We start from the raw sequence: 27,316 nt of genomic DNA on the forward strand, positions 1-27,316 counted from the left end.
ATGTTGTTTTTCTTATTGTAATTGTATTTTTTTTAATGAAGAAACCTGGATCATTTTCATATGCTGGGTGACTAAAATATGAGTAAAAAAGATCTTTGTCTAGTAGACAGTGCAACTACACATACAATACTTACAAGTAAAATATATTTTACAAAATGATAATGTTGAAATCAAAAGTCAATATAATATCAAGTTCTGTAAACCTAATTGAAGGATTTGGAAAAAAAAATAAATATTATTTTGCCTAGAGAAACAAAATTTACAATTGACAATACATTGTTTCTGGTCAATCAAAGAGAAACCTACTTAGTTTTAAAGATATACGTTGCAATGGTCATCACATCGAGACTGATAGAAAGAATAAATGAAGTATCTTTATATCATATCTACTGTAACGACCCGACCCCCTAAGACTTAGGTAAGGCCGTTACTAAAATAAATGCATGCACAGAATTTAAAACGACGCTCAGTTATTTGAAATAAATGCTAATTAAATAAGAGAAGTTCAAAAGACGTTTATTAAATGCAATTGTTAAAATAGTTAATAGGGTACCCATGATTCGTAAAGACTATTAAAAGTATAAAAAAAACAATCCTTCATAATAAATTTCAAACAGTAAAACTAAACATTAAAGGAAAAATAAGGACTCTAAATTTCATGATGTGGAAGCGTAAAAACTAGTACTAGTGGCACGATGAATTCCGCTGCGCCATCATCGGTGCATCTCTACACTTACCTGAAACATCAACATAAGAAAGAATGAGTATGAAATACTCAGTAAGTAGCCTCACTACTGGGGTCAAGCTAGGCATCTATGTCCTCTAGATACCCGCATACGACACATAAACACATGAAACAGACAAGAGATTGAGTCCTATCCTATTGTAGTTAAGTATACCCACAAAACTGGTGAATCCCGAAGGAAACACAAAACTGGTGAATCCCGAAGAAAACAAAAAACTGGTGAATCCCGAAGGAAACAAAAAACTGGTGAATCCCGAAGGAAACACAAAACTGGTGAATCCCGAAGGAAACACAAAACTGGTGAATCCCGAAGGAAACACAAAACTGGAGAATCCCGAAGGAAACACAAAACTGGAGAATCCCAAAGGAAACACAAACTGGTGAATCCCAAAGGAAACACAAACTGGTGAATCCCGAAGGAAACACAAAACTGATGAGCATCTAACTAATCAATGAGGATATTCACACAGTCTCAACGTTCAAAGAATCAACACCGTACAATTCTAAAACATACATGAAATCCTTGGTACCATGGCTCCATCACATACACATAATCCTCAACAACATATTATACAACATTCATGTAGACCTTACATCATAATTCTACAATATACAAGTATGCATCAACACCAGCAGATCAGACGTCGACATAAGAAAGCACATACTATCACATACTAACGATCAAGTGCTTAGGTGTGTATTTAAACAATTCATTACTCGTGCCAGAATATACTTTGATTTAGGTCATACTATCAATCAACATGCTAACAATTTACCATAACATACACTCACCATGCTAGCATACAACTAAAGCCTGGCCCGTGGGCAGTTCCAGTGGTAAGATTACTTACCTCGAAGTCAAATTTAGATATTAATCCAAGCTAATGATCTCCAACCAAATAAGTCCTGAATTGAGTCCCCAAATAGATACATAATACTAAATTTCAGTCTTGGAACCAGGACCCAAACTTACAAGTTGAATCCAATGATCACCAATTAACTTACCCAAACGAAATTTGATCAACAAACACTCGCGAGATTTCGACTCCAAAATCTCCTCTTAGCAGATTTTAAAACTCAATGGATGATGACTTGGAACCTTCAAGAATACTTAAAATTAAACTATTCTTTAGTCTAATAATCAATGGGTGCCCAACAACCAACAACAAGGATCATAACGCTTACCAAACTACTTGCCGAATGAACTCAAATCCGCTGGGCAACACGTTACGCACTCTGAAGTACTCCAATCTTGGATCTAAATCTCAAATATAATAGGTATCAACAAAAAGGAAAATCCACAATTTAATGGGCAACCCAAAACCTTCAAAACTCAACTGATCTCACCCAAAACTTACCAACATTCGCCGAAATCCGACGAACGACAGTGAAGGAAGGCAGTGACCAGTAGAGATTGGCAGTTGGGCTCGAACAGTGGGCTAGACGAGCGGCGAACAAAGCTAGGTTTCTTGTCGCGTGAGTTTGTAGCTGGAGAGAACGTGAAACGATGGCTGAAGCGGTGAACGAAGCTGGGTTTTAGACAGAGGGGCGGCGAAAACTGATTGGCTGGGCGAGATCGACGTGCAGAGAGGTGCGCGACGAAGGAGATCTGGAGTGTCACTGCTTGCTGACGAGATCGAGCTGACCTACGCGAATGACGACCCACAAACGAACGATCGACAAACTGGTGGCAGCTCGATCGGACACACGGTGCCGATTGGAGAGGAGATGGTCGGCGGCTGCTAGGGCATACAAAGAATTTCTTCACGTTGGGGGGGGGGGAGGGGGAGGGGGGGAGGAGAAGAAGAAGAAGAGGGAAAATAATTTTTTTTTTTTTTTTTTTTAAAGGAAAAAGGTTATTTTAATAAAATAAATATAATATAATAAAATTTTCTTTTATTTTATTCCATTATATTCTATTTCACTTTCGCTCATTACCCAAATATATCTAAATAAATATATAGTCTTAAAACTTTTCTCCTTTTCTCTTCAAATTCCAAAATCAAAATCAAATTAATTTCCCCAATATAAATTTAAATTCTCGACCTTAACTTAAAATTAAATTAATGTGACGTAAATCAAAATCTCCCCTTTAAATAAAACTGAACTTCGAAATTAACAAAATTGTCCTCAAATTTTACGAAAATACAGAATTTGAATAATGAAAAAAAACTCGGGATGTTACATTCTTCCCTCCTTAAAGAACTTTCGTCCTCGAAAGTTCATTCCTGAAAAAGCTCTGGTTACGAGCCCTCATCTCATCCTCTCGCTCCGAAATAGCCTTCTTGAACTGGTGATTCTACCTTCATAAATGCAATCTCCCTACGGTGCAATGTCTTTTCCTCTTTGGCGAGAATCTCTACAGGTTTCTCCTCGTAGCTTAAGTTATCATTCAATTGCAAAGGCTCAAAGTCAACTACATAGGATAGATCTGTCACATACTTTCTCGACATCGAAACATAACAAACATTATGATCTAAAGACAGCGATGAAGGCAATGCAAATCAGTAAGCTACGGGGCCAATTTGCTCCAAGATCTTGAAAGGCTCAATGCATCACTAACTCAGCTTCCCTTTCCTACCAAACCTCGGAACACTTTTTCACCAGTCTCAAATTCCAGGTCCTTACATCCCACGTCAGCATAGCTTTTCTATCTACCCTGAGCTGTTTGCATATATGCTCAGATCTGCTGTATTGCCCCATTTGTCGTCTGCATTAACTCAAGTCCTAGCAACTTCCATTCTCCAACTTCATCCTAACATGTAGGAGACCTGTAACTCTTCTCATATAAGGCCTCCAATGGCGACATGCTAATACTAGTATGGTGACTAATAATATAAGCAAACTTTATTAGATGCAAGTGAGAGTCCCAACTCCTCAAAAACTCCACCCACACGCCCATAACATACTTTCCAATTTTTGGTTCGAACGCTTTGTTTGACCATCAGTCTATGGGTGAAAAGCTACAATAAATTCTAACTGGGATCCCACGCTTTCTGGGAGACTCTTCCAAAAATGGATGTAAAACATGGGTCGTCGTTTGACATAGCTGAAACTAGCATCAAAGAGGCGTGACAACCCCTTCCATACATAACTATGAAACTTAAGATGCTGAAAACCAACAATATTTTAACACGTTCAAGCTAAGAGCTATGAAAACTATCATAAGCTTAAGAAAGTCTTATCCACTAAAAACATACATTTGAACTTACCATTTTATCACTGGGAAAACTTCATATGTGCAGTGAAGAAACTGGTCATATTATATAATGCGTCATCTGAAGATACGTACCAGAATAAATATAGTCAACTGAAAACTGCTTCTACTCTAGAAGCGCCAACTATGATGTCTTTCCTAGGGTCTACATGTCTAAGAATAACTCTATCTAATTAAGCCTCACATTTATGAGAAACTCATCATAAGGCTCTATACTGTCATGGGCTATACAACTTGCTTGAGCCAATCCTCATATTATTCTTTAGCTTTAAAACAATCACATATCATTACTTAGACACTGTTGTGGATGAATCTAAAATTCCCTCTGAAAATGAGGTTTTGAAGTCGCTGGATGCTAAAGCGCCAGTCAATTGATAACACATTTCCATAACCTCGTAATAACCATAATTGATCCCTGAAGTCGATTTTTACGATAAAACCTTCTTGATTCATAAGTCATGGTTTGATTTACTCGTACTCCCTAGAACTAGTTAACTCATTGCCCATGCAAGAGAAAACGTACTATCCTGTACCGCTCCAAACCCATCTATAGCAACTTCTTGTTATCAACTCAACTTTGTTACAAGTCTATCCCTTATATCAATGGTGATATTGGAAGATCCAACTTACTTACTTTTGTGCATCTACCACTTTTGTCTAACTCGAGCTGGATTAAGTTCCTTTTTCAATTAAATTGATGGTCTTGCTAATTCATGTTTCCAACACTTGCACACAAAGTCCAAATCCCTTAAATCTCACTAATACCCTCAATGTGTTACGTCTTAACTAATGAAGCCTCAACATACCATATCAATAGCTCTCGAACATCTACTGTTACTAGTAACTCCATTTTAGCTTATCCCTTCTCAACCTTCTATTTCGGTAACAGATTCTTGTGTTACAACAAAGTTCCATACCAATCACCTACATAAGCTAGCTTTCCATCTAGCACATATTGTCCTAAAGTTCCACATGATAATGAGGTATTCTTCTTTTACACCAAAACCAATACCTTGTAACCCTTCTTATCAAGCCTTCAAACCATACTTAACTAGGAGTTTCGAACACATTAAATTTCTCTCTTTCCAAAAGAGTAAACTTTCTTGGATACTTTCCTCTCATTCACACTTATCTCTCACTAAGAATTTCCATCTTGTAGAATTCTTCTTTGCCAATTTGCATACTTTTAAACTCCAAAAGACTTTTGTTTCTTCAAATTTTCCTAACTTGGATCTTCTCATCATAATAAGGCTCTGGTTTTCGTCTAGGTATACTAGAATAATCCTTCAACCTAAACAAATAGCACCTTACTTTATCCCCTTTAAGTCCAAGGTCATGCCTAACTATTTTAGCTTCCTTTAATGACATCAATAGCTAAATATTCGAAAATAATTCTTCATATAATCACATATACTTTATCTACTCCATCAAGTCGTAGTATTATCCAAGTGATTATGACTTATGAATCCTTTCTAAATTTCTTCTCAAAATGTTAGGTTTTTAATATCTTAAAACCTTTAATAAATCCATCGTCTCTTCTCCTTGTCCTTCATATCCATAAAATAATTTTTTAACCTTATTTTCGAGAATGTTCCATGTGAAGGAATTTATTTATAATGTCTCCAATTGCACCACAAAACATAACACTAGTCCTTAATGAATTCTTTTCAAGACAATTTTATCCCGGGGCTTAAACATATACATACCTTTATTTCTAAACTATCATATCTTTACATAGTTGCATCAACCTCTAAGATCTCTGAACTGAGGTTTATGTATTTGTTCGTTTCTAACATAATTTTCATGAGATAAACTAGTGTCAAGTGACCTCATAATTTATTTTATTTTATTTTCCTCCTTTTGTAATGTCGTACCTGATAATCCTCTTATAATAACTTCTAACGAGTCACTGTCCTAGCATGAGAACATAACTGGTGCATTTAAGATAAACAAATATTTTAATGCACAACTATCATAAAACTTGTAGTTGATAAGACGTACCCGGCGATGACGAGGAATCCGATCATGGGCCATAGGGACAATCTAGACTTACATAGTAAGTTAGTCTACAGAACCCAAAACATGGGCTCTGATACCAACTGTAACGACCCGACCCCCTAGGACTTAGGTAAGACCGTTACTAAAATAAATGCATGCATAGAATTTAAAACGACGCTCAGTTATTTGAAATAAATGCTAATTAAATAAGAGAAGTTCAAAAGACGTTTATTAAATGCAATTGTTAAAACAGTTATTAGGGTACCCATGATTCGTAAAGACTATTAAAAGTATACAAAAAACAATCCTTCACAATAAGTTTCAAACAGTAAAACTAAACATTAAGAGAAAAATAAGGACTCTAAATTTCATGATGCGGAAGCGTAAAAACTAGTCCCAATGGCACGATCACGAATTCCGCTGCGCCATCGCCGGTGCATCTCTACACTTACCTGAAACATCAATATAAGAAAGAATGAGTATGAAATACTCAGTAAGTAGCCCCACCACTGGGGTCAAGCTAGGCATCTATGTCCTCTAGATACCCGCATACGACACATAAACACATGAAGCAGACAAGAGACTGAGTCCTATCCTATTGTAGTTAAGTATACCCACAAAACTGGTGAATCCCGGAGGAAACACAAAACTGGTGAATCCCTGAGGAAACACAAAACTGGTGAGTCCCTGAGGAAACACAAACTGGTGAGTCCCGAAGGAAACACAAACTGGTGAGTCCCGAAGGAAACACAAACTGGTGAGTCCCGAAGTAAACACAAAACTGGTGAATCCCGAAGTAAACACAAAACTGGTGAATCCCGAAGGAAACACAAATTGGTGAATCCCGAAGGAAACACAAACTGGTGAATCCCAAAGAAAACACAAACTGGTGAATCCCGAAGGACATCTCTAATGCGACCATTTTTTTTTTGTTTAAACAAAAGTTTATTATTATTATTTTTTGTCTCTAAGTGGTTTTTAAGATCACATCTTCAACATGTGAACTTACTGTGGACTATAATATTTCTCTAAATATTTTGATTTTTTTTTTAATTTGAAAAGTTATATATTTTTATTAAAAAGAATTTAATATTTGTGATATTAAAAAAATTCTACATTCTTGTACTATTATTAAGAATTGCCCCCACTTTATGATCATCAAAATTTAAATCATCAAATTTGTTTACACATTTGCAATAATGACATTAAGGTGTTTGTCCTTCAACAACAACAAGAAGTTTAAATCATTAAGCTTCACTATTATTAATGGTTGGGGAGTGACAGAAAGCAATAATAGACATCTATATCAGTCTCAATTTATTATTTATTTTCCTAGAAATGTGTCAAAGAAAAAAAAAATTTGTGAATCAAAATGATGCCAAATCTATCCATTCATTATGAGGATACATATGAAAAGAAAAAAAAATTGATTAGGTTTGAAAAATTCTATTTAATTCCACATAATTCAAACAAATATTTGATTATGACATTGTTAATATATTGTTTGTGTCAATATGAGCGTAATTCAACTGACATACTATTCGTACTACCGATCTCGAGGTCAAAGGTCCGATTCGCCCACTCCACAGTTTAATTACAATAACTTTGAAAAAAATTTGTTGTTTGTAATCATAAAGAACATAATCAAGCTGCCATCCTCATTAATTTGTCATTAGCTCAATTTGATCATAGCTGTGATATGGTAAACTAAAACTGAATTTATTACAAATTTATATTCAATGTTTTGCTTGATAAAAACAAAGGCTTCAAAATAGACAGCCACCATAGATTGTCCCAAAACCAATCTTTTCAATCTCTTTCAACAAGGGTTATTTTATTCACCTATTACATGGAAAAAAAAACTATTAATTGTAGTTGCCATATGCTTATTATTGTTATTATTTTTTTAAAATATTAATCACAAATTAACTTTCAGATTGGTTTTATTTATATAATAATTACTGATTATGTACAAATGATGATTAATTTAAATAACAGGAAATTGTTAAAGAAAGTGTGACTTAATTGACATACAATATGTATCAACGATCAAGAGTCCTGTAATCCGGATCTTTCACTTCTATTGTACTAAGAATAATTATTCGTTATAATAATTGTAATCATTAATTTAGAAATACTCTATAATACTTTTTACTAGATTAATTTGTAACTAATTTTTAACAATTCTTTATACAATATTAAATTTTAATTATGCTAGATTATGGTTGTATTACCATTTTAACAAAATGTTTGATATGATATGCCAAGTAATTTTTTCTGCTGTTAATTTGCTATATATAGTTGTATATTTATTTCTATCATCATTTGTTTCCATCATAAACATGAAAATATTTTGTAAAATCTTTGATCACTCATTTACTTTTATGTTGTGAATTTGAAAAGCACAACGAAAATAGGGATACCAATAAAATATAGTATTGAAATAAATAAAATACAATAATAATAGATAGTAAAAATAAATAACACATAGTATATAAATAAACAAAATATGGAATAAGAAAATTTTCTAAATTCTCCACTTTCTCCAACTTTCTTTGAATTTCACCAATGTATGTATGTTTTTCACGCTCCACCAAATGCCTCTATTTATAGACAAAATGACAAATAAGAGATGGTTTATTTGGATACTAAAAGTGAGTATTTACTAGACACGTGGCAACATATATGAGGTGTAGAGGGAGTGATATTTGGCTTTTGACACTAAGAATGAGTATCTATTTTAAACATAATTTGTGATGTTTATAATACTTTTCCTTAGATACCCATTATATATATATGAAACACACCTCGTTAAAACCTTACTAGAAAAAACCCATTGGGAAAAAAATCCTAGTGAAGGAAAAAGAGTATATATTTCATATAATTTAATACTCTTAAAAAGAATACAGTATATTTACTCTCCTTCATAGAAACATCACTTGAGATCTCTAAGTCATCGCATTCCAATGTTGTGCACCAATTTCTCAAAGGTTGCAGTTGATAATGATTTTGTAAATAAGTCTGTCAAGTTATCCTTCGAACAAATTTGTTTTACAATAATGTCACAATTTTCTTCAAGATCATGAGTGTAGAAAAGCTTTGGTGAAATATGCTTTTGTTCTATTTTCTTTAATATATCTTCTTTTGATTTGGGATATGCACGATGTGTTGTCTTTGTATAATATCGTTGCAAGATTTTTACTAGAAGATAAACTACATGTTCCATGAATGTGCCGAGTCATTGATCTTAGCCATACACATTATCGACTAGCCTCGTGATTTAAGGAAATGGTTGCTATGGTTTGTTTCACTGAACGCTAAAAAGCAATTCCTTCACATGTGAAGAGATAACTTGTTTGAGATCTAGCTTTGTGTGGATCAGATAAATATTTAAAATTTGTATAACCAACTAGATCAAAATTTTATTTATTTGAATAAAACAAACTCATATCGATCGTTTCTCGGAGATAATAGAGTATATTCTTAATTCCGTTCCAATGTCTTTTTGTTGGAGAATAACTAAATCTAGCTAATAATTTTACTAAAAATGCAATATTTGGTCTTGTATTATTAGAATCCAAAGCATAAGTTCCAAATTCCAATCGTATTCGAATATTAACAATTACAGTACACAAACGGAAACATACAGTTATGCATAAATCAAAATTACATCATGCTTTTCTAAAGATCAAGAGAAGAATTCACATACCTTTGAAGACTCATCTTCAAGATCTCTCGATCACAACAACACAACAACACACGAATGTTCATACACTACGACCGCTACACTACATGATCAACTCGACCACGAACACAGCTATCACCCCGAACTCCAAGAACGACCTCCACAGAACCTCGACTAGTGTTGAGTTGAGTATGACACCACCACAAAGGTTACCTTTTCTAAAGATCGATAAGGAGTATATGATTCTATACCGAGATGATAGGTAGCATGATCGCATACTAGAGATTTGGCAAGATTGGTGAAGTGATAGATCTCTATCATCAACCAGATGCTCATTTTTGCTCTGGTTCTGAGAATTCACGTGCCATTGGATATTTTCACCATTATGGATTAGTTCCCGTGTTTCATATTCTCCAAAACAAATTGTGCTATCTTCGGCATAAAAGTTGGTCATCTTCGGACCCCGGACATCCACTAGAACAGGGTAATGGGTGTTAAAATAATGAGCTAGCCAACCATGGACATAATGCATGGGAAAGTAGAAGTCCATCCGTCCAATTGGAGTTAAAGCTTTATATATCAACCTTAAGCTATGATAAATAGAACTAGAATGGCAAAGCTATACTTCTTCCCGTTGGCCATCAAACTAGCAACCTTAAAGACTCCAGGACGAAGGTAAGCCCATTTTTGTGGGAATACAAAAAGACACAACCAATAGGATAAATATGCGTCCTAGTACATTTTGTCCTTCAAATCGTCTTCTATCCCGTGTTCTTTGAATAGCTTATTTTCTCTACTTGACCAATCCCGAGGCTTGATGTTTGCACAATCTGGATTTTGAGTAGACCGGGAGTGAAAGACTTTTTTTTGTTTCCAAGTAGTAGGCTTGTCATATCTTCGAGTCCCAAGGGACCAAAATGAAATCCATGAGCTAATGGTCACTAGGGAGTCATTCTTAGAATACGATCTCTTTCTGCAGGCAAATTATTAAATGGTACGTCTGGAAAAGATGTTCACAAGACTTTGAAAGATATCTCTATTTGTCTAGAGAGCCAGTTAACTTTTTAAGACAGGGAATGACCTCTTCGTAGAGGCCCCCCCCTCTGATCAGAAGGTTGGCGAATGAACATAGGTCTCATAGGAAGATAGATAATTCACTCACCATAGTGTGAAGTGTCGATGGACACTAAGCTTAGCAAAAAGCTCGAGTCACATCACTATTTTGATCATACGTATATAAAGAATCCATCACTGCACTGAACAAACAGATAGCGTGAAGGGCCCGCTCATTTTGACCAACTATGAATTCTAGCCATTCCCAATAGTAGTCGATAAGGGTAAATTCTCCAGGGACTTTTATAGTGGCATTCCAATGAATCTCGCCGTCAATCATGCGATGCCCAAATGTTAACACCCGATTAGGAATAGGAGAGTTTTTATAAATCGAGGATTGTAATGCCCACACTTTTTCTCCCTGAGTCAAGGGCACTTCCGCTGATAATTCAAGTGAGGTCATGTCGTTGTCCAAATCAGGCTATACATTTGCGAAGAGACCAACTAATGGATCTCTCCACAAGTAGGCTAAGTTCATTGGTTACATGTTGATTCCCGTCTTCAAGAATTACAAGATGTTTCTACCTAGACGAGACATGTTCTGTGAAGTGAACCATCGCTCTGCAAAAAGAAAAAAAAAGTGTCATCAAGGAGAAATAAGTTTCAGTGGTACAATTTAAAAGAAGCAGGAAGTGAAAGATGGTGAGTTCCATGGGGCTTGGACATATGTTGAGACCACATGGACAGAGAAGATTGAAGAAGCCTGCTAATGTCACTATCTTTACATGATGCAACACATTTGATGATTCAATCCTTACTAAGGGCAAGATGATCCGGTCCTCTTCAGAAGAAGATAACCTAACCCTCACTGAAGGCAGGATGATCCGATCCTCTCCAGGGCAGGATGACCTGGCCCTCACTAAGGATAAGATGATCCGACCTTCTCTAAGGGTGAGACGGTTCGACAGGGTCAAATGATCTGACCCTCACTAAGGGCAAGATGGTCCGACTCTCTCTAGAGTCAAGATGATCCAGACCTCTTTAAGGTCAAGATGATCTAGCCCAGATGAACCAGACCTCTTTAAGGTCAAGATAATCTAGCCTAGATGAACCAGTCTTCCTTAAGATCAGCAAAGGTGGCAGTCGAATATTGAGACACTGTTGCAAAAAAAAAAAAAAAAAATCCACCTTTTGTAGAGATATGCGGAAGTTGGAAAAGCAAGAAAAAAAAGAATACTCCATCGAGTGCAAGTCACAATAGCTTAAATCCTGTAGTAAAAAGTAGAGGCAAGTGAGTAAAAAAACAAAATTCCAAAAAAAAAAAGTGGAAATTTGAAAAGAAAAAAAAAAAAAAAGAAGAAGAAAAAGTAAAGAAGGGGAAAAAAACAAAGAGATTCTTTAAAAGAAAGAGAAAAAATGTGTGAAAAAAAGGAAAAAAGAACAGAAAAGAAAAAATTGAAAAAGGAAATAATTGAAATTAAATTAGTTCTAAAAAAAAAAAGAAGAAAATCCTTGGGACACTATGGATGCTGCCCACTTTGTATTTGATACAAATAATATGATCCTGAAATCGTTCATGTCGGGACATGTGAGTGAAGGCATCCTATGTCTCCCCAGGATAAGGTACCCAACCCTATCCTTATACTTATAGACCGTTTTGGCTATATACTCAAACTTGATCATCTTTTATGTCTTTACATAAAATTTAAGTATTCATGCTATAGCCAGAGGTTCGTTAGTTTATTGGATTTAGGCTTTACAAGTGCAGTTTACATGTTCAATAACAATTTTATTGAATAAATAACAACTTTATTGAATAAACCTTAATAACAACTTTATTGCAAATAAAATATGTTTAAAGATTACAAACTGCGAGTTTTAGGACATACAACCTAACAAACTCCCACTTGATTAAAACTCTAGTAGGTTTACATATATACAAACATATAAAATATTGAGTATGGAAGAATAAATATAAATACAATAAATTAGGGCATCAAATACCTATGAATTCTCCCACTTGCCCTAGATTTACATATCTCGTAGTCCTAGTCACACAGATAGCATTAGAAGACAATTTAGCTGAATCATTTAAAAAGGCCCTTATGGTTAAAGTGTTCGCAGTTTGTAAACTTTAAATATATTCTATTTACAATAAAGTTGTTATTAAGGTTTATTCAATAAAGTTGTTATTGAACATGTAAATTGCACTTGTAAAGACTAAAATCAATAAACTAACGAACCCACTATAGCATGAATACTTAAACTTTATGTAGAGACATAAAAAAGGATTAAGTTTGAGTATATAGCCAAAACGATCTATAAGTATAAGGATAGGGTTGGGTACCTTATCTTGGGGACACTATGGATGCTGCCCCTTTGTATTTGATACAAACGATGTGATCCCAAAATCGTTCATGTGGAGACAATTGAGTGAGGGCAACCTATGCTTAAGATATTTGCATAAGACCGAATCACGAAATAGTCACTTTTCCATATAACACCATTTGCTGTTAAAACTGACTATTTCAATTCGATGACCTAAGGTAACTCGATCTCAATCTTGAGCTAACAATGAACTCCCGTTTATTCGGGATTATCCTTTAATCTGCAATAATAAGAGTGGCTCAACACCGCTCTATAAGACTCCCATTTTAGGGGTAAAATCGGGTAGATAACTGGAGACATAATCTTACAAGATGGACTTCGCTGCTACCTGTTTCAGGGTAAGTAGATAGGTTGTTCCCATAAATACTGACTCCTAGCCTTGAACAAGGGGCTCTGCCCTCTCTATGACTGAGAGGAATTCGATTTATTGGTAGGATCATAAATCAATTGTTCATTAGTGGATCAGTGGAGACTTAAGGAGCAAGATGTATTATAGGGGTAAAACAATAATTTTGATCTAACTGTTAATATGAACAACCTGTGAAGAATTAACTTATTGATTATGGTTAAATCAAGTCGACAGAAATATATCTATAGTGAGGAGAGTGCAACTACTGAGCTTTAGTGGAATGACCCAATAGTTAACGAATGTTGATTCGGCTAAAAGGGTTTACCTAATTAATCTCAAATTGTTGGAGCTCGTGATCTGTAGGTTCATTAGGTTCCCTATTAGCTCATAAACGAACTAAACCTTAGAATAGTGTGATGAGAAAATTTGAAACATTCAAATTCATTCTAAGAGAATTATTAATTATATGCGATATAATTAAACGTTTAACTATTGAATTAAACAAAATTAGAGAGTTGAAAAGTATTTAAATATGATTTAAAATATTAAATACATGGAAAGGGATTCAAGTTTATGGAATTGGTGGTTTTATAATTTAATATTTGATATTCAATTATTTTAATTAACTAAATTATTTAATTAATTATTCAAAATTAATTATTTGAATTAATGATATTTAAAATTTGAAGTTTTGAATTTAATGAAATTCAAATATTAAAATCAAATTTATTTTGATTTTATTTTTTGAAATCTAAATTAAAAGGAATTGGAAAAAATCAATTTAAAATGGTTTAGTGGGTTTTTCCAACCTAAACCACTAAACCACTTCACATTCTATTTAGAGCATGAGATCTTGGTTTCAACCTTACATGAAATAGGATTTGTATGTTAATCTTGACAAAAACAATTGGATTTGACTTAGAAATTTATTCATTCAATTGAGTTTTGTAGAGTGAAAAGGCACTACAAGAAAAAGGAGTTCTCCCGATACCTAAATAGAGCGTCGGGAGTTAGGTCGTTCTCTCCCGACGAAGTAAAGAACCGTCGGGAGTTCCGACGCCATAAAGGTTCGTCGGGAGTTCCTGGGGAACTCCCAATGTATCAAATCGGCATCGGGAGTTCTTCGGGAACTCTCGACGCATTAAAACGGCATCGGGAGTTCCCTGGAACTCCTGACGTTGGGTATTGACCGTCGGGCGGCGTCGGGAAACCAGACCCTTTCTTCTTCCCCACTCCCCCATTTTTTCTTCCTCTCCCTTTCAAAAAACCCTAACCCCAATCTCCATCACCCCCCTTCCCCCCCCCCATTTTCTTTCTCTCCCTCTCAAAGTTTTCTCTCTTTCTTCTATTTTCCTCATTTTTCTTCACCATTCTTCCTCCCTCTCCCCATTTTCCCATCATTTTACACTTTAACTCCCATTTTCTCCATTTTTCCCATCCAACTTTTCTTTCACTTTTTCCATCAAATTTTTCTTCCATTTCTCCATTTTCTTCCATTCTTTTACACTTTCTATTTTTCCCATAAATTTTTCTTCCATTTCTCCCTTTTCTTCCATCAATTTTTGCTACCGCCGTCGTCGCCACTGCAATCAACTGCCCGCCGCTGCCGTCATCTCCTCGCCGGAAATTTTCTCATTTTATTTTATCTTGTATATTTATTTAAATCATATGTGAAATGCCCATTAAAATGTGTTAAATATTATATTCGCTTTTGTTAATTTTTTGAAATTGTTGTACAAATCATGCTCATCAATATTATGCCCATTAAAATCTTATCTGAATTTTTTTTTGTACAAATCATGCCCATTAATATCTTGTCAATTTTGCAGAATATATTTGTTTTACAATTCTCTGAAATTGTTGAGAGTAATTTTATAACGAACATGTCATATGATGTTGGTTATTTGGAGCCTAAGCATGCATGATTTAACATTTCGAAGATGTTGAATAAATGAAAGGCCTATATTAATCTAAAAAATATAAAATAAATCTTTAAACCTCCAATTTGGTACTTAACACATTTAATATTTTAAAAAAGTTTAAAGAATCTACTAGACATAAAACTAAATTTTGTGTCTAATAGAAAATTGAACTTTAAATTTTGTGTTCAATAGACTTGTAAATTTTAGAAGATGTTGAATGGATGAAAGACCTATATTAGACACAAAATTAAAAGCTTGGAGACATATTAAATAAAACATTTGAAAGTTGTTAAGACAATTTAAGCGGTCTAGGGACCTATGTGTTTATTTTGCCTTAAGAAATGAAAATTATGAAACTCAATGCTTAATATACTTCGTACTTTGTCCTCTAATCTAGATTATTGTTTTGGATTACAAGTTGGTCAGAAAATATTTATTTTTAAGGATGAATAAAGAATGGATTAAACTAAGGAATAAGTTATTAGTGGAGTATAAAGGAGTATCACAATTCTTAGATATTGCAAGGTTTCATGTTAATGATTTCGGACGAATAAGATGTCCATGCAAGAATTGTATGAATTCAATTTGGGAAAAGAAAGATATTGTGGAATGACATCTATTAACATATGGAATATCTCCTTCATATTGTGAATGGGTATATCATGGAGAGCCAGTAAACTTATCTAGAAGTCATACAAGTCATTCAATACAGGATGTTGAAGTGGATAGTATAGAGAGTAATGCCGTCGAAGAAAATGAGATGTTGAATCTTATAAACGATTTACAAGTTCCAATTGAAAACGAAAATGCAAATGAAGGAAGGATTGAGAATAATGAAACGTCCTTTAATGGTCAAGAAAGAGATACCACGAACTTATTCGAGGATTTAATGACCGAAGCACGTAATGAATTATATCTTGGGTGTTCGCAATTTTCGTCCTTAAACTTTTTAGTGAAGTTGATGCATATCAACGTTCTGAACGGCTGGAGTAACAAATCGTTTGGCATGTTGCTGGAATTATTAAAAGCAGCATTTCCAGCTGACACCTCTATACCTACTTCCTTTTATGAAGCCAAGCGAAAATTGCGTGATTTAGGCCTAGGTTATGAGTCTATTCATGCGTGCAAATATGATTGTGTATTGTATTGGAAAGAGTTTGCAGATTTGCAACAATGCCCTGTTTGTGGTGAGTCTCGATACAAAATTAATGATGGTAAGGGTAAAAAAAATACCACATAATGTATTGCGTCATTTTCCCTTGATACCGAGATTAAAACGATTGTTTGCATCAAAAGAATGCGCTTCTGACATGAGATGGCATAAAGATAGCGAGTTGAAACGGAGGATGTATTGCGACATCCAGCTGATGTAGAGGGGTGAAAACATTTTAATCGTGAAAACATGGTACGATCACATAGAGAAGACCCACCAAATTAGATATGATTACTACATTATTTAGTTGTCTAATATGTTGCTATCCTGCAGTTATGGCAGCAAAGTTTAGTTATGTCTTAAACCATTTTGGGGACAAATTTGAGTTTTATGTGTGTTGGTCATTGTTTACTCGTTTTGTATGTTTTTGATGTTTGGAAGGTTCCATTTTGTCATGGGGGGTGGGTAGAGTTTCATTACACCCGTCTTGTCCTTGAACTTGGCTATTTTGTATTAAGAACAGTGAAAATCAAGCCCAACCAGCCCATGTCAACAGGTGATGTGGCCCTATCCCAACTAGCCAATTCTGTAGAAGGGTCTCCTATTGAAGAGTGACACATCTTGCTCTCTCCTTGCCTCTCGCTCTCTCCATCTCGCTCTCTTCTTGCCTCTTGCTCTCTCCTTGCCTTTCGCTCTCTCTTTGCCTTTTGCTCTCTCCTTGCCTATCGCTCTCTCCCTGTATCTCGCTTTCTCCTTGCCTCTCGCTCTCTTATTGCATGCTAGCAGTGATAATCTCCTCTGTTGTGAATCAGATTGAAGAAAGGCAGTTGAAGCAGAAATGGAAGGCTTCAATACCAAAAACTACGGAGATGGAGGCATGATCCACTACATGGGTAAGCCCTTGGTTCAAGTCTCGCATCTTCTTAATGAAAGAGCTGGTTGGTCAAGAGAGAGTTTTGAGTCTTATCATTATTGTTTTGAGTCTGTCTTCACTTCTCTTCCTCCATGATTCCCTAATGGAAGACTAACCTACTCTTGACACACTGCATATTCACCTTCTCTGGGATCAGAACTTCTTTTTTTTTTTTTTTACTTTTTATTCAACTGTATCTTATTCTCTCCCTGTATCTCGTTCTCTCCCTGTATCTCGCTCTCTTCTTGCCTCTCGCCCTCTCCTTAAATCTCTCTGCCTCTCGCTTTCTGTGAGTTTCCTCTTCTCTTACGTTTTTCATTATCTTAACTTTTTGTGTATTTATGAATATTTACGAAGTTTAATGTGTTGTTGGGGGGAGGGGGTAAAATTTGGGTTAAACCATTTTGGGGACAAATTTGAGTTTTATGTGTGTTGATCATCATCGTTTATGTGTGTTGATCATCATCGTTTACTTCTTTTGTATGTTTTTTATGTTCGGGAGGTTCCAGGTTTGTCGTTGGGGGTGAGTAGAGTTTCATTACACCCGTCTTGTCCTTGAACTTGGCTATTTTGTGTATTTATGAATGTTTACGAAGTTTAATGTGTTGTGAGGGGGGGAAGGGGGGGAAGGGGGGGGAGGGATATAAAATTTGGGTTAAACCATTTTGGGGACAAATTTGAGTTTTATGTGTGTTGGTCATTATTTACTCGTTTTGATGTTCATTACCACTCGTATTGGAGTTTGAACGTGTTGTGGATGTTTATCGATATAACATTTCGATGTTTTTGGTTTATTGTAGAATGCTGTTCGGAGATGAGCTGGGACAATTGTTGAAGATGCTTTGTTTGAGAAGTGTTCTAGATGTTGTTTTGATTTTACTTCTTTTATGTATTTGTGATATGAATGTTTATCGACTTTGTTTGGATATTGTAATTTCTAATATCGACTTCGTTTGGATATTGTAATTTTTTACTTGTTATAAAATGGACTTCATTTTCGTTTTTTAGTTATGTGAATCTTTATTTTGTATAATATGTTTTACAGGTTTTCAGATCAAATTTTAAAAAATTACAAACGTTATATTAAATTTTAATACTCCCCACGCATATGGTGGAACTTCGGACGCCGTTTAAAAGTGCGTCGGGAGATCCTCTCCTGACGGATTTCTCTCAACCAAACTCCCAACGAATTTTCCACAGTTTCCCGACGAAATGTGACGTCGGGAGAAGTCAGATTTCCTGTAGTGAGGGTTCTTTCAAACTCTTCACACCAAACTTACTCATCTTCAAAAATTTCCTCAAATTCATTCTCATTTTGGATCTCACAATCCAATCTAAGATCAGAGGATAGTAGGAAAGACACTTTTGGTCTACATCTTGTTGGAGAAGAGATTTCAGCTTGATATTGACGCTTTGAAGAGATTCTACAAAGGTTGTTCTCTTCAAACCCTATTTTCTCTTTTAGAACATGCATGCTCAATCTCTAAATTAATGAAGTTAGAGTGCTTAAGATCTCAATTGTTTCCACATGTTGATTGTCAACCCATCAAAATGGTATATATTTTATTCCTAATTTGTGATATTTATAATACTTTAATAATTATAATTGGTATACTTTTTTTTTTATTTTATTTTGGTATACTTTTTTATTATAGTGATAATCTTTGACTAATCTTTGATCCCATTGTCTAATAATTATGGCAATCATTTTCTTAAAAAAAATTATGGTAATCAATTATTCATTCAAAGCTCAACTTTATGGGTAAATTTATATAATTTTTTAACCGTTATTCTTACAAGATTATATCCTGATTGGCCTTGGTATAGCTTTTATAAGAGATAGACCACTACAATTTTAGAAGAATTAGTTATAATTGACACGTGTTAGTAATCACGAGATATATCGTTCGAGTTTTCTTACTTCCAATTTTATTTAAAATATATATATATAATTTTCAGTAAATTAGTCTTTCTTAAATTTGAGCTTTAAACTTGAACAAATATGTTTCAATGTTTGGGTTTATTTTTTATTTTTATTATTTTTTTTTTTTTGATAATTTGTAAATTTAAAACAATGTTAAAATTTTACAAAAAAAATCAATTTATGGCTGTAAAATTTTTGGAACTGTATCAACAACTAAAACCTTAAAGACTTTTATAAGTGTGACAATTTACACTTTCATTAAGATTCTGTTAAAAAAACATCTTTTGAGACTTATAGTTGTATCAATTTATAAAATTTTAAATTGTTATAAATTGATCAATTTAAACCATTTATTAAGACTTTACTTGAAAAACGTCTATGTGCATCAATTCTTACATGTGGGTTGACTTTGTTAAACGTTGGTTTAACAAAACGAACGGTTAAAATTGATGCATGGATTGTTTTCAAAGAAAATTCTAATTGAGAGTTTAAAATGATTCATTTATGAAAAATTAGAAAATTAATTAATAAAATTATAATTGTCACACGATGTTTATCGGAATGAAACGTAATGGAAGATATAATCGATACACTTATGCAAGTTTTAGATTTAAATTGAGATAATTATAGGTTTCAATTGGTACAACACTCAAAAGAGTGTTTTGAAGTATAAATTGATTTGTTTTCCGAAAGTATTTGTTTTTAATTTTAAATTATATTTTATTTGTTCTAGATTATTCCTTAAATATAAGTGAAGTATCTTCCATTAAAATGTTTATTATTTGAAAAATAATGGTCACAATAAATTAATTAATTTAAAAAAACTGAAAGATCAAGATTTTGGTTGTTTGAGAAAGATTCTAGATATATAAAATCAATATTACTTAAGAATAAAATTTAAAATTTAAAATTTAAAATCTTTTGGATGTGACACTTGAGTCCTATAATCAACTCCTAAAAAAGCTTGTAAGGAATAAGTTTTTTTTTTTTTAAAAAAAGTGTGGTATGGAAATTTTAATGCATTCATTCATGATTAATTTTACTCACCACAATTTGATCTTCAAATGAACAAACGCCACGTTAACCAATTTATAATGCAAATCGGTGTTAATAGAATTCTATTGATAGATAATCATAATGGACCATAATTGTAATTATAATTTGATTATTTTTTATCACGTTTATTTAGAATAATGAATTTTGTCACGTTTACTATTACTGTTACTGTTATTTTTACCTCGGAGGATCAAACAATAATGGTAATGGTAACGCTAATAGTAAAAGTGTCAAAAGTTATAACTTTTCATTTGAAACAGTAACAATAACCGTAACAATATAATTTCCATACGTAATTAGATTGAGCACCCTCCGCTCGTCAATCAATTTGTGTTTTGTATTACAGATTTGGAAGTGGACCCTAGACGTCATTACAAATGCAGAACACAAATAAACAACATCAAAGGTAATCAAGTGGAGTTCATTTTTCACATGACCAGTGATTTATTACGTTATCGTTGGAGTAATTGTAGCCAAAATTTAAATTAATTTGATTGGAATTTTTTTTAAAAGATCCATTTTGAATTTGAATGACTCAAGCCACCTCATTTTCTTTGTAAGAAGAAGAATGAAAATTTCAAATAGGAAACAATTGAATAAAAAATTAAAAGACAATGTATATAGCTTGAGAGAAATAATAGTCACCAAAGTCACATGTGTAGCACATGATGTGCTTGATCTCAGAAACCTTCTCATCTTATAATGGTTTTCCATTGGATTGGTAAGTGAGAATTTTTGGGTCCCTTTAATTTGAGCTCTCTTAAAGTGGGTGTGTGACAAGGACAACTTAGATCCAATTTAATGGAATAATAATAGTAAAATGAAATGGGTTTTGGGGTACCATAGTCCCTGTCTCAAGGTCATGTTTGTTTGCTAAAAAATAATGGTGCCCTTAAGTGGGGCCAAAACCTTTCCTTATCATTTGCCAAAGTCTTTTTAATAAAGGTACAACATTTTGTCCCTTTTTCAAAAACTAGATTTCAAAAAATTTTCAAAACAAAGATAACCCTACAAATGGGTCATATAACATTTTGAGTAATTATGAAAAGGCTAAGCTTGTGGGATATCAAAATTAGGGTTTTAGTTTGTGATTTGAAGGAATTGATTTTCATTGCCATCAAAAGAAAGAGTGAATGAAAGCAATAACAAAAAAAAAAAATAATAATAATAATAATAAATAAAAATAAATTTGTATGATCTTTTTTTGGACTGTTTTTAAATATAGGAAAATGAACTAAAATATTTACAAATAATAGATAGATATAGATAGTAGTCTATAGTTGTCTATCATGGTCTATCACAAATAGACGGTGATATTTTGCTATTATTTGTAAATATTTTTCGCAGATTTATCATTTAAAATCATTTCTCATTCTTTTCTATTTTAATTAAATTCACATTTATTTTGATTTTTATAAAAGAACTTTTTCGTAATTAGGTAGAATTAATCTATAATTAATTAATACACTTGTAGAAGATAGATGTAAAACATTTGAACATTAAGGTTTCGTTTAGTAACCATTTCGTTTTTTGTTTTTAATTTTTGAAAATTAAACATATTTCCTCTTATTTTTTTACAATGGTTTACATTTTTCTCAAGTATAAGAGTAAAATTATTAGTCAAATTCTAAAAACAAAAATTACTTTTTGAAAGCTACTTTTTTAGTTTTCAAATTTTGGCCTGATCTAAAAAACGTGGGTAGAAAGTAGATAATAAGTAAGAAATCTAGAGGTGGAAGAGGGGTTTGTATGCGTAATTTTTTTTTTAAAAAAAAAACCAAATAATTATCAAACTGAAGTCTAAGAAAATTTATTGTACACCAAGATATTAGGCATTGAAGTGACTTTAAAAATATTTTAGATCATACATTTTTTTATAACAATATATTTAAGAGTGAAGGAAACTAATATAAAATCATATTTGTTTAACAATCAAATTGATTGATTTATTGACAAGACAAGATTAACACACTTTTATGCATTTATGATCTTATCTATCTATTATAAATTCATGCAAAATTTTGGAAAGTGGGGTAGTTATGATGTTGCATTCATTTGGATGATAGAAAGTTATATGAATACATTGGTTTTTCTCATATTTCAAATTCCAAAATTGAATTTCAAATCTTTGATTTGATATATCAAAGGTAGATATTAAAGCATATAAATTTGGAAGCTATCTTTGAAATGGGAAATTAAAGAAAAGTTTGGAATAAGAACTATGAACTCTTTTTTTGTGATATCATTTGGCATTTTAATGTGATATTTTGGTTTTATACTTTTTTTTTTTCATGAGTTTATTCTCTTTAATCAATTTAGGAATTTAGTTCCTTTAAAAGCAGGATTAACGTATGTAAAACGCTAGAGAAAAATGCTACAATCAAATAAATAAGTGATTTTTGTTCTTTCTCGTATTTGTCTATGTTTTACTTAATTAAAAAAAATAAAACTTATGTAACAATACCTTTCTATTTTGATAAGATTTCGAGAGGAAAATAATTTTATTGGGGTGATTTTGAGTATATTTTAAAAATAAAGAGAAAATTACTTTTTTTAATCATCGAGTTTTGAAGAATATATGTGTTTGATCTCTAACTTTTAAACACATACTTTTTTAATCTTTGAGTTCTTTAGAATATGTATATATTTAGTTTCTAAGATTACCAAACATATTTTTTTTTTATAATCGCAAATAGGTTTAAAAAGTCCTCGTCATATTCTTTTTTCTTTTTATTATTTTAAGTTAGAAAAATAATTTTAAAAAAATTACTTCTTCTCCCTAAAATTATTTTTTAAACTTATTACTGTAATTTAAAATATCATATAATTATATAAAATAACAAAAAAAAGTTCACCCACACTCGAAGCCGTGGGTTCAAATCCTTGAAGTAAACTGTGTTTAAAATAGTTCTTTTTTTTTTTCCTTTTTTTTTTTCTAATAGTTCCTTTATTCTTTTCCTTTGTTTTTAATTATTTATTTTATTTCTTAATTTTGTTGTATTTATAATATTAGTTTAACTTTTAATTCTAAATTTTCAATATTTAGTAATATATATTATTTCAATTTCTAATAGATATATTTAAATATTTTTTTAATTTTGAATTTCAAATTTTGCCATATGCAGGTTTATATATATATTATTTTTATTTTTAATACATTTGAAATTGGTTAGAATTTTATCATATAATTTTTCATTAAAATATTTATTTAGCTTCACTATAATATTTTACGATTATGAAATTTACATAATAATAAATTGAATTGGATTTGAGTCGTCATCATTTAAGACAAATGAGTTAAGAAAAATAATATTGTAAATCAAATTTGAGCAACTTATGAAAGATAAAAATAATTGTATTTGATAGTGTATATGTTTTACAATTATTTTTTATATTTTACTGAATTTTATATATTTTTTATTTTACATAATTAAATTATATTTAAACTATAAAATAAAGAAAAAGGTAAGAGAAAAAAATGTAAGAAACAAAAAACAAGAAATAGTTATATATAAAATAAAGAAAAAAGTAAAGGAAAAAAAAAAAATACAAGAAACGAAAAACAAAAAGTAGTCATCAAATAAGTTTTATTCGGTTTCTTTTTTCAAGAAACAAGAAACATAAATAGTTATCAAATATATTCTTATGTCTAGTTCTTAACAAATAAGATACGTAAAAGTATTCTTATATCTAATTCTTAACAAATAAAAAATCTAAAATTAAAAAATAAGAAATAAGAAACAAAAACGTTGTCAAATTGACTCTTAAAAATCAAATGTATCTATACTTCAAAATTTGGGAATTAAAAGAGAGTTTTTCAAAAAATGAAATAGATTGGAAATAGCTATAAATCACCCTCGATCTAAATTGAATCACAGGTAAAAATTATCCAAGGGTGATTTTGGGTACATTATCAGTCTTATCTGACTTTGTTTAATTTAATTTATTATTGGATTCAACAATTCCACGTTGTAAAATTGAAAGACCTTTGAAATGACAGTTAAAAGCTATTACTAGAGTATTAAAAAAATTCGATAATCCGAAAAAATTGATTAATCCAATTTAATCCGTGTGCTTTAGATTGAGTTATCAATTCATTTGGATTGAGTTTCATTCAAATAAATGAAATTTTATGGATCGAATTGGTTCATGAGTTCATCGAAAATAACCCAAACCAATTCGAATTTATTATTAATTCTAAATTTTATATACTTTTTATTTATAATATTTTTATTTTTATTTTATTTATTTTAGTTGATTTTGGGATAATTTATTCTCCAAAAACTTCTAAAAATAATTTTTTTAACACTTTGGAGAGAAAATTTTTATTATATAAATTGAAATTGAGTTGTAAAAATTTAATTCAACGTATGAAAATAATCAAATCAAATTTTTATGCATAAACAATTTACTTTTTTTCGAAATAAAAATTAAAATAAATGACCTGATCAACTCGAATCAACCCAATCCAAATATTTCATGGTTGGGTTGGGTTGGATTGGATTCATTTTTTTTTAATAAAAATTATTTAAGTGGAAAAAATTTCCAATCCAAACAATTGGATTGGGTCTGAAAAAATCTTTCATCCTTAACCCACAACCACCCCTAACTGTTACTCAATGAACTAGCTATTCTCGAATTGGTCTTAATTATTGCATATGTTTCATGCATAAATTGATTTTTATTAATAATTTTACTAAAACGTACTAAAAAAATAATTTTACTAAAACTAATAGAATAAATTTGTTACATTTCTAAAGGTAAAAGGACCAATTTAACAGAAAAATATAAGAAACGAAATTTATGTTACAAAAACCAAATGACACGTTTCAAGGTAGCATGTTATCTCTGACTGTTAGAATTAAAAAAAACTGGGATGAACTTATCTATTGTAGGTCCAAACAACACCCAATTTATATTTTTCACGTACTAATATTTAAAAAATAAAATATATTTTTTTATATATATTTTATTCCTACTTTGTATGAAAAAGAAAAAGGACTGAAATTAGAATGTGTGCTAAAAGCATTTATATAAATGTTTTTTTTCCCAAGGAAGCTATTGATATTTATGTATAGATATATATATTTTTTTATCAAGGTCCTTTGAATAAATGGTTTTTATTTTTTAGTCACTCACACCACCGACACTTTTTATATATATAATCTAACTCTTTAATTATATAATAAGAAAATTTTCACATATAAAAAAAAAGTCAAACTATTTATAAAAATAGTAAAAAAAATATCGGTAGACAATGGGAGACTTCTATCAGTTTCTATCATTAATAAATACTGATAGACTTTTATCAGTCTATCAAATAAGATTGAAATTATGCTATTTTATGTAAATTGTTTATCTTATTTTTCTATTTTTGAAAATTCCCATATACAATATCTATTTATCTACATTATTTCTCCCTTTTTTCAAACTAATTTTTACGTACATTATCTACATCTTTATGTAATTTTTATGTACACTCTTTCCCCTTTTTCTTTTTTACTAATTTTTATGTGTGCTAATCTATTTCTTTCAAACATAATTTTTTTAAAACTCTAATCAATTTTTGCTTATATACTTTCTTTTACTAGAATCTTTATTTAATACTTTTGATATTAAAATCAGTTATTTGAAATCCACCAAAGTACTTGGATTAAAAATAAGTTTTTAACCTTAATAAGAAATACTCAAAATTGAAAATCATGGTAGAAAAATATTGGATGCCACTAATTTTTTTTTTTTTAATCTTTAAATTATGTATGCAAAATATTTCATGATATAGTTCATTAATCATTATAATTTTCCTTTACTTTGGTTATCAATTCTATGAGTGTCTTTTTTTCAATGAAAAATTTAGGAAAAAAAAATATCTTTTTGGTCCCTAGATTTTGAGTATAGTTTCTGTTTAGTCCCTAGATTTTGAGTATAGTTTTTATTTAGTCTTTAGATTTCAAAATGTTACACATTTAGTTTTTAAGTTTTGAGTTTGGTTTCAATATAGTCCATAAATTTCAAATTGTTACAATTTTACCCTTGATATTGAGTTTTGCTTCAATTTGGTCTCTATGTTTCAGGATTACTTTTAAACTCATTTATTCACTAAATACTCATTTTTCGTCTTTAGTATTAATTTATGTTAATGAATTAAAAATCATTAGAATTATAATCAATTAAGTTTCGTTATTTTTTTATCACTTTTAAAATTAAATTCAAAATTTCACTTCATAATTATTTTTAATTAATTAATAGAAATTGACACCAAGGATTGAAAATGAGTATTTAATGAAAAATTAAGATTGAAAATATAAAATATTGAAATCTAAGAACCAAATTAAAACGAAACCCAAATCTCAAAGGTAAAATATTAACAATATGAAATTTAGAGACTAAGTTGAAATAAAACTCAAAACTTAAAGACCAAATGGGTAACATTTGAAAATTTAAGGATCAAATAAAAACTACATCTAAAACTTTGAGAGCAAAAAGATATTTTACCAAAAAAATTATTGATTTAAGTATATAATAGCAAGAAGTATTATTTCTCTCTCACACACCTATGTGGATGAAATTATTGGGGTTCCTTCATGTGGGGGCAGATAATGTAAAGGGAAATTCTCACTTTAATTAGTTTGTTTCAAACAAGAAACAAAATAAGACCTAAAGAGAATGTAAAAGTTGGGAGCATTTGACTGTTCAATTAATCTGAATCTCTTTTCCATGTTCTGATCATCAATTGTTATTATTAAAATTTGGACACATTTGTAGCTTAATTCTTGGAAACTGTTTTCTTTATATGGATATAAGGCAAAGATAGAAGAATTAAAAATGGAAAACAATTAAAGAAGATTAAGATTGGAAAGAAATTAAATAATATAATTCAAGGCTTCAACTTTCATGGCAAATTCATTGCTCC

The 27,316-nt window shown here is 31.4% G+C and overlaps 1 long non-coding RNA gene and 1 pseudogene across 1 annotated transcript; one reads left to right on the forward strand and one right to left on the reverse strand.

Moving 5' to 3' along the window:
- Positions 1–495: 495 nt before the first annotated feature.
- On the reverse strand, positions 496–2,616 carry LOC150032318 (uncharacterized). Its single transcript, XR_016524228.1, has 5 exons — positions 2,104–2,616; positions 1,931–2,003; positions 1,751–1,855; positions 1,597–1,651; positions 496–737 (listed from the first exon to the last, which is right to left on the reverse strand). It is a non-coding gene; the product is annotated as an uncharacterized LOC150032318 (long non-coding RNA).
- Positions 2,617–15,802: 13,186 nt separating this feature from the next.
- On the forward strand, positions 15,803–16,671 carry LOC150032319 (uncharacterized; annotated as a pseudogene).
- Positions 16,672–27,316: the final 10,645 nt, after the last annotated feature.

This window comes from Benincasa hispida, chromosome 11 (genome assembly GCF_027475165.1).
Source record: "Benincasa hispida cultivar pf3 chromosome 11, pf3_genome.v1.1, whole genome shotgun sequence".
Classification (NCBI taxonomy): Eukaryota; Viridiplantae; Streptophyta; class Magnoliopsida; order Cucurbitales; family Cucurbitaceae; genus Benincasa; species Benincasa hispida.